We start from the raw sequence: 8,962 nt of genomic DNA, 5'->3' as shown, positions 1-8,962 counted from the left end.
GAAAAAACACCTTTTGGTGGAAAGGTAGTAGTTCTTGGAGGTGATGCACGACAAATATTGCCTGTTATAGAAGGTGGCACACGCTCCCAAATTATTGATGCAACTGTCTCTAACTCTTATTTATGGGGTTCTGTTACTGTTATAAGTCTGACTCAAAACATGAGGCTCCTCTCAAGTAGCACATCTATTGAAACAAAAAAGGAAATTGCTGAATTCAGTAAATGGTTGCTTGATATTGGTGAAGGAAATGTACCAGCAACAAAAAGAAATGCTGAAACTGAAAGTTCCTGGATACAGTTGCCCAAAGATATTTTATTACTTCCTCAAACTGGTAATATAGAATATATTGTCGACTCAACATATCCAGATTTGCAGCAAAGATATACAGATATTGAATATCTTAAGGAAAGAGCTATACTAAGCACTACAAATGAAACTGTTGATGCTCTAAATGAATTTATTGTCTCTTCTATTCCTGGAAATACACATGAATATTTCAGTTGTGATAAAATTGGAAAGACCCCATACAGCCATGAATCCTATGACCTATTATATCCCATTGAGTTCTTAAATTCAATTAATGGCAATAACTTTCCACAACATCGATTATGTCTGAAAAAAGGTATTCCTATCATGCTATTACGAAATATGAACCAGAGTGAAGGTCTTTGCAATGGAACAAGATTAATGATAACCTCCCTAGGAAACATGATTGTAGAAGCCGAAATAATGGTTGGTCAACACAAAGGAAAAAAAATTATTATTCCACGTGTTACTCTCTGCTTAAAGACTCCAAGACTGTCATTCATCCTTGAAAGAAGACAATATCCAATTAAAGTATGCTATGCTATGACGATTAATAAGAGCCAAGGACAAACATTATCCAATGTTGGAATCTATTTGAAAAAACCAGTGTTTACACATGGCCAATTATATGTTGCTTTCTCTCGAGTTACATCCAAAAAGGGTTTACATGTGTTGGTGGAAGATGAAAATGGGAAGGCAGTGACTGAAACAAAAAAATATTGTTTATCAAGAAATATTCCCCCGTTTCAATATTAAAAAACTACATTAACAACTATAGACGTATATATATATATACATATATGTATAGATACATGTATATATACTTCTACATATGCATACTACATTACATGCGACTACTATTGACATCTTCGCTTTTACGGTAAATACTTTTCTTACTCTTATAGAACCAATAAGGTCATTTACATAATTAGTTATATTCATTGCAGACAATTTCCTAACACAAAGAATTACTATTACATATTGCATGTTAAAAAAATTACCATCCTTATTTCCTTCTCATGATAAATAACAAATTTTATTATTAGCATTACATTCATATAAAAAAATAATACCCATGATTGTACTTAGGAACATAAGTTATAACTTCATTTACAAAATAGATTACAGATCCAATATACTTATGTTGAAGAAATTTCATACAAACATTACAGCTAATATTATGATTTCACTTTTTCAGCATGACATACAAGGCACTTTCAGATCTATCGCCTCAGGATAAAGATGCGGCATTGCAAGTGCAAGTGAATAGAAAATGGGAGTTTAGGGGAATCAAAGATGATGGCCCAATACTTCACATTGATATGGTGCTCACAGATGCAATGGTAACAACAAATTTTCCTTTAGAGTGATTTACAAAAAATGCCATCACACATATATGTCTCTCAAATATAATTTGTATCTGCTCTATACATGTTTTATAGATATACTTTAAAATCAAATGCTAATAGAATGTTAAATCATTATTTACATGGAAATAGCATATATGCTGAGATTCCAAGCGACATAGTAGATGAGCAGAATCCTCTAATTAATGTGAACAAGGTGTACATTATAAGGCGCTTTCGAGTCATCTATGCAAAATCATCTTACAAAGTTGTTGATGCTCCTTTTATGATATGCTTCACAAAATTCACTATAATTGAGCTATGTCGTGAACCACCAACAACATTTCCTCAATATGTTTATCGATTGACACCATACAATGAAATTGACCCATTTGGTCCAAAAGCTTGGTATGTTCCTGCAATTGTGCTTTTACACTTCTACTCATTCTCTACATTTTACCATATTTCTAATATTTACAGAGAAATTATAACCATTACAAAGTTTTCTTTTCTAAAATTCCACTAGATGTTATTGGTCTCATCAAGGAGGTTACTAAAATCAACCCGATATATTATGGACCCACTCAATCAACCTCTAAGATTAGAAATGTATTCATCACAGATCTCAGGTTTGTACAAACATTTTTTTCTCAAAAAATCAAGTTCATAGACTGTCTATGTGACACCAAGTTATATAACAATCCAAAATATCTATTACTTGACAGTGATAACATTATGAAGATAACTCTATGGGGAAATCGGGCAGAACAATTTTCCTATAATTCTGTCTATGATCCACAAAGGAAAAATCCAATTGTAGTTCTATTTGTCGGATGTTTACCAAAAGAATATCAAGGTCTTTATTTTCATTACTTATCAAACCATTTTACTTATTCAATATTACTACCCGCATCTGAAAGGGAATTAGGCTTACACCTAGTTCCTATTTAATTTTGGTGGTTGAATTGCCCAACACAAATATTTGGACTAACTAGTTTGTTCTAGTGTATAAGTTATACAGGTGCCAAAGGTTCACACTTAGCCAATAAAAAGACCAAGTATTGGGTTCAAACAAAGGAGCAAGGGATAACCGAAGGCACCTCTGGTCTGGCGCACCGGACTGTCCGGTGTGCCACCGGACATGTTCGGTGCACCAGAGGACTCCGACTTCAAACTCGTCACCTTCGGGAAATTCCAGAGGCGACTCCGCTACAATTCACCGGACTGTCCGGTGCTCCAAGGAAGAGCGGCCTCCGGAACTCGCCAGCCTCGGGATTTCACTTCAGCTGCTCCGCTATAATTCACCGGACTGTCCGGTGTAACAGCGGGGCAACGGCTATTTCGGCGCCAACGGCTACCTGCGACGCATTAAATGCGCGCGCTGCGCGCGCAGAGGTTAGGCGCGCCCATGCTGGCGCACCGGACAATCTATAGTGCTTGTCCGGTGCGCCACCGGACATCCAGGCGGGCCCAGAAGTCAGAGCTCCAACGGTCGGAACCCAACGACATTGGTGACGTGGTTGTCGCACCGGACATGTCCGGTGTGCACCGGACTGTCCGGTGCACCATCGAACAGACAGCCTCACCAAACGGCTAGTTTGGTGGTTGGGGCTATAAATACCCCCAACCACTCACCATTCATTGCATCCAAGTTTTCCACTTCCCAACTACTTACAAGAGCTCTAGCATTCAATTCTAGACACACCAAAGAGATCAAATCCTCTCCAAATTCCACATAACGCCCTAGTGATTAGAGAGAGAGATTTGCTTGTGTTCTTTCGAGCTCTTGCGCTTGGATTGCTTTCTTCTTTCTTGATTCTTTTATTGCGATCAAACTCACTTGTAATTGAGGCAAAAGACACCAATCTTGTGGTGGTCCTTGTGGGAACTTTGTGTTCCAAGTGATTGAGAAGAGAAAGCTCATTCGGTCCGAGGGACCAGTTGAGAGAGGGTAAGGGTTGAAAGAGACCCGGCCTTTGTGGCCTCCTCAACGGGGAGTAGGTTTGAGAGAACCGAACCTCGGTAAAACAAATCCGCGTGTCTCACTTCATTATTCGCTTGTGATTTGTTTTGCACCCTCTCTCGTGGACTCTATTATATTTCTAACGCTAACCCGGCTTGTAGTTGTGATTATTCTTGAGAATTTCAGTTTCGCCCTATTCACCCCCCCTCTAGGCGACTTTCAATTGGTATCAGAGCCCGGTGCTTCATTTGAGCCTAACCGCTCGAAGTGATGTCGGGAGATCACACCAAGAGGGAGATGGAGACCGGCGACAAGCCCACTACGAGCCAAGGGAGCACTTCATAGGAAGAGTCCCGCACCAAGAGGAAGGAGAAGAAGAAGGACTCCTCTAAACGGAAGGAGAAAAGATCTTCCTCTTCTCACCACAATGAGAAGAAGGAAAAATCTTCTTCTCACAAGTCGCATCGGAAAGGCGACAAGCACAAGAGGATGAGGAAAGTGGTCTACTACGAGACCGACACTTCATCAACATCGACCTCCGACTCCGATGCGCCGTCCGTAACTTCTAAACACCAAGAGCACAAAAAGTTTAGTAAGATCCCCTTACACTACCCTCGTACATCTAAACATACTCCATTACTTTCCGTTCCATTAGGCAAACCACCAACCTTTGATGGCGAAGATTATGCTAGGTGGAGTGATTTAATGAAATTTCATCTAACCTCACTCCACAAAAGTATATGGAATGTTGTTGAGTTTGGAGCACAGGTACCATCCGTAGGGGATGAAGACTATGATACGGACGAAGTGGCCCAAATCGAGCACTTCAACTCCCAAGCCACAACCATACTCCTCGCCTCTCTAAGCAAGGAGGAGTACAACAAAGTGCAAGGGTTGAAGAATGCCAAGGAGATTTGGGACCTTCTCAAGACCGCACACGAGGGTGATGAACTCACCAAGATCACCAAGCGGGAAACGATCGAGGGAGAGCTCGGTCGTTTTCGTCTTCGCCAAGGGGAGGAGCCACAAGATATGTACAACCGGCTCAAAACCTTGGTGAACCAAGTGCGCAACCTCGGGAGCAAGAAATGGGATGACCATGAGGTGGTTAAGGTTATTCTAAGATCTCTCATTTTCCTTAACCCCACTCAAGTTCAATTAATTCGTGGTAATCCTAGATACACACTAATCACCCCCGAGGAAGTAATCGGGAATTTTGTGAGCTTTGAATGCATGATTAAAGGCTCAAAGAAGATCAACGAGCTTGAGGAGCCCTCCACGTCTGAAGCACAACCGGTGGCATTTAAGACGACTGAGGAGAAGAAGGAGGAGTCTACACCGAGTAGACAACCAATTGACGCCTCCAAGCTCGACAATGAGGAGATGACTTTAATCATCAAAAGCTTTCGCCAAATCCTCAAGCAACGGAAGGGGAAGGATTACAAATCCCGTTCCAAGAAGGTTTGCTACAAGTGTGGTAAGCCCGGTCACTTTATTGCTAAATGTCCTTTATCAAGTGACAGTGACAGGGATAACGACAAGAAGGGCAAGAGGAGAGAAAAGAAGAGGTACTACAAGAAGAAGGGCGGCGATGCCCATGTTTGCCGGGAGTGGGACTCGGACGAGAGCTCCACCGACTCCTCCTCCGACAAGGACGCCGCCAACATCACCGTCACCAAGGGACTCCTCTTCCCCAACGTCGGCCACAAGTGCCTCATGGCAAAGGATGGCAAACAGAAGAAGGTTAAATCTAAATCCTCCACTAGATATGAGTCCTCTAGTGATGATAATGCTAGTGATGAGGAAAATAATTTGCGTACCCTTTTTGCCGACCTAAACATGCAACAAAAAGAAAAACTAAATGAATTAATTAGTGCCATCCATGAGAAGGATGATCTCTTGGACTCCCAAGAGGACTTCCTAATCAAGGAAAATAAAAAGCATGTTAAGGTTAAAAATGCTTATGCTCTAGAAATAGAAAAATGTCAAAATTTGTCTAGTGAGCTAAGCACTTGCAATGAGACCATTAACAACCTTAGAAATGAAAATGCTAAATTAATTGCTAAGGTTGATTCTCATGTTTGTGATGCTTCAATTCCTAGTCTTAGAAATGATAATGATGATTTGCTTGCTAAGATTAAGGAATTGAATGATTCTCTTGCTAGCCTTAGGATTGAAAATGAAAAATTGATTGCTAAGGCTAAAGATTTTGATGTTTGCAATGTTACTATTTCTAACCTTAAAAATGAGAATGATATACTACATGCTAAGGTTGTAGAATTAAAATCTTGCAAACCCTCTACATCTATCGTTGAGCATGTTTCTATTTGCACTAGATGTAGAGATGTTGATATCAATGCTATTCATGATCACATGGCTTTAATTAAACAACAAAATGATCATATAACATTATTAGATGCTAAAATTGCCGAGCATAACTTAGAAAATGAAAAGTTTAAATTTGCTAGAAGTATGCTCTATAATGGGAGACGCCCTGGCATCAAGGATGGCGTTGGCTTCGAAAGGGGAGACAATGTCAAACTTAGTGCCCCTCCTAAGAACTTGTCTAACTTTGTTAAGGGCAAGGCTCCCATGCCTCAGGATAACGAGGGTTACATTTTGTACCCTGTCGGTTATCCCGAGAGCAAAATTAGGAGAACTCATTCTAGGAAGTCTCACTCTGGCCCTAACCATGCTTTTATGTATAAGGGTGAGACATCTAGCTCTAGGCAACCAACCCGTGCCAAGTTGCCTAGAAAGAAAACTCCTATTGCATCAAATTATCATAGCATTTCATTTAAAACTTTTGATGCATCTTATGTTTTAACTAACAAATCCGGCAAAATAGTTGCCAAGTTTGTTGGGGGCAAACACAAGGGCTCTAAGACCTGTGTTTGGGTACCCAAAGTTCTTGTTTCTAATGCCAAAGGACCCAAAACCGTTTGGGTACCTAAAGTCAAGAACTAAAATTGTTTTGTAGGTTTGGGCTCAAGTTGGATACTCGACAGCGGGTGCACAAACCACATGACAGGGGAGAAGAAGATGTTCTCCTCATATGAGAAAAACCAAGATCCCCAACGAGCTATCACATTCGGGGATGGAAATCAAGGTTTGGTCAAAGGATTGGGTAAAATTGCTATATCACCTGACCATACTATTTCCAATGTTTTTCTTGTAGATTCTTTAGATTACAATTTGCTTTCCGTATCCCAATTATGTCAAATGGGCTACAACTGTATATTTACTGATGTAGGTGTTACTGTCTTTAGAAGAAGTGATGATTCAATAGCATTTAAGGGTGTGTTAGAGGGTCAGCTATACTTGGTAGATTTTGATAGAGCTGAACTCGACACATGCTTAATTGCTAAGACTAACATGGGTTGGCTCTGGCACCGCCGACTAGCCCATGTTGGAATGAAGAATCTTCATAAGCTTCTAAAGGGAGAGCACATTTTATGACTAACAAATGTTCATTTTGAGAAAGACAGGATTTGTAGCGCATGCCAAGCAGGAAAGCACGTTGGGTCCCAACATCCACACAAGAACATCATGACGACCGACAGGCCACTTGAGCTACTCCACATGGATCTATTCGACCCGATTGCTTACATAAGCATCGGCGGGAGTAAGTATTGTCTTGTAATAGTGGATGATTATTCTCGCTTCACTTGGGTGTTCTTTTTGCAGGAAAAATCCCATACCCAAGAGACCTTAAAGGGATTCTTGAGACGGGCTCAAAATGAGTTCGGCTTAAGGATCAAGAAAATTAGAAGCGACAACGGGACGGAGTTCAAGAACTCACAAATAGAAGGCTTTCTTGAGGAAGAGGGCATCAAGCATGAGTTCTCTTCTCCCTACACTCCACAACAAAATGGTGTAGTGGAGAGGAAGAATCGAACTCTATTGGACATGGCAAGAACCATGCTTGATGAGTACAAGACACCGGATCGGTTTTGGGCCGAGGCGGTCAACACCGCTTGCTACGCCATCAACCGGTTATATCTACACCGAATCCTCAAGAAGACATCCTATGAACTCCTAACCGGTAAAAAGCCAAATATTTCATATTTTAGAGTTTTTGGTAGCAAATGTTTTATTCTTGTTAAAAGAGGAAGAAAATCTAAATTTGCTCCTAAAACTGTAGAAGGTTTTTTACTAGGATATGACTCAAACGCAAGGGCATATAGAGTCTTTAACAAGTCCTCAGGACTTGTTGAAGTTTCTTGTGACGTTGTGTTTGATGAGACTAACGGCTCTCAAGTAGAGCAAGTTGATCTTGATGAGATAGGTGAAGAACAGGCTCCGTGCATCGCGCTAAGGAACATGTCCATTGGGGATGTGTGTCCTAAGGAATCCGAAGAGCCTCCTCATGCACAAGATCAACCATCCTCCTCCACGCAAGCATCTCCACCAACCCAAAATGAGGACGAGGCTCAAGTTGATGAAGGAGAAGATCAAAGAGATGAGCTCCCTCAAGATGACGGCAACGATCAAGGGGGAGATGCAAATGATCAAGACAAGGAGGATGAAGAACCAAGGCCGCCACACCCAAAAGTCCACCAAGCAATCCAACGAGATCACCCCGTCGACACCATCCTCGGCGACATTCATAAGGGGGTAATCACTCGATCTCGTGTTGCACATTTTTGTGAGCATTACTCTTTTGTTTCCTCTATTGAGCCACACAGGGTAGAGGAAGCACTACAAGATTCGGACTGGGTGATGGCGATGCAAGAGGAGCTCAACAATTTCACAAGGAACAAGGTATGGCATTTAGTTCCACGTCCTAACCAAAATGTTGTAGGAACCAAGTGGGTCTTCCGCAACAAGCAAGATGAGCATGGTGTGGTGACAAGGAACAAAGCTCGACTCGTGGCCAAGGGATATTCACAAGTCGAAGGTTTGGATTTTGGTGAAACCTATGCACCCGTAGCTAGGCTTGAGTCAATTCGTATATTATTGGCCTATGCTACTTACCATGGCTTCAAGCTTTAACAAATGGACGTGAAGAGTGCCTTCCTCAACGGACCGATCAAGGAGGAGGTCTATGTTGAGCAACCTCCCGGCTTTGAAGATAGTGAGTACCCTAACCATGTTTATAGGCTCTCTAAGGCGCTTTATGGGCTCAAGCAAGCCCCAAGAGCATGGTATGAATGCCTTAGAGATTTCCTTATTGCTAATGGCTTCAAAGTCGAAAAGGCCGATCCTACTTTATTCACTAAAACTCTTGACAATGATTTGTTTGTATGCCAAATTTATGTTGATGATATCATATTTGGGTCTACTAACGAATCTATATGTGAAGAATTTAGTAGGATCATGACACAGAAATTCGAGATGTCTATGA

Source organism: Zea mays, chromosome 6 (genome assembly GCF_902167145.1).
Source record: "Zea mays cultivar B73 chromosome 6, Zm-B73-REFERENCE-NAM-5.0, whole genome shotgun sequence".
Lineage (NCBI taxonomy): Eukaryota > Viridiplantae > Streptophyta > Magnoliopsida > Poales > Poaceae > Zea > Zea mays.
Note: the sequence above shows the minus strand (reverse complement) of the source record.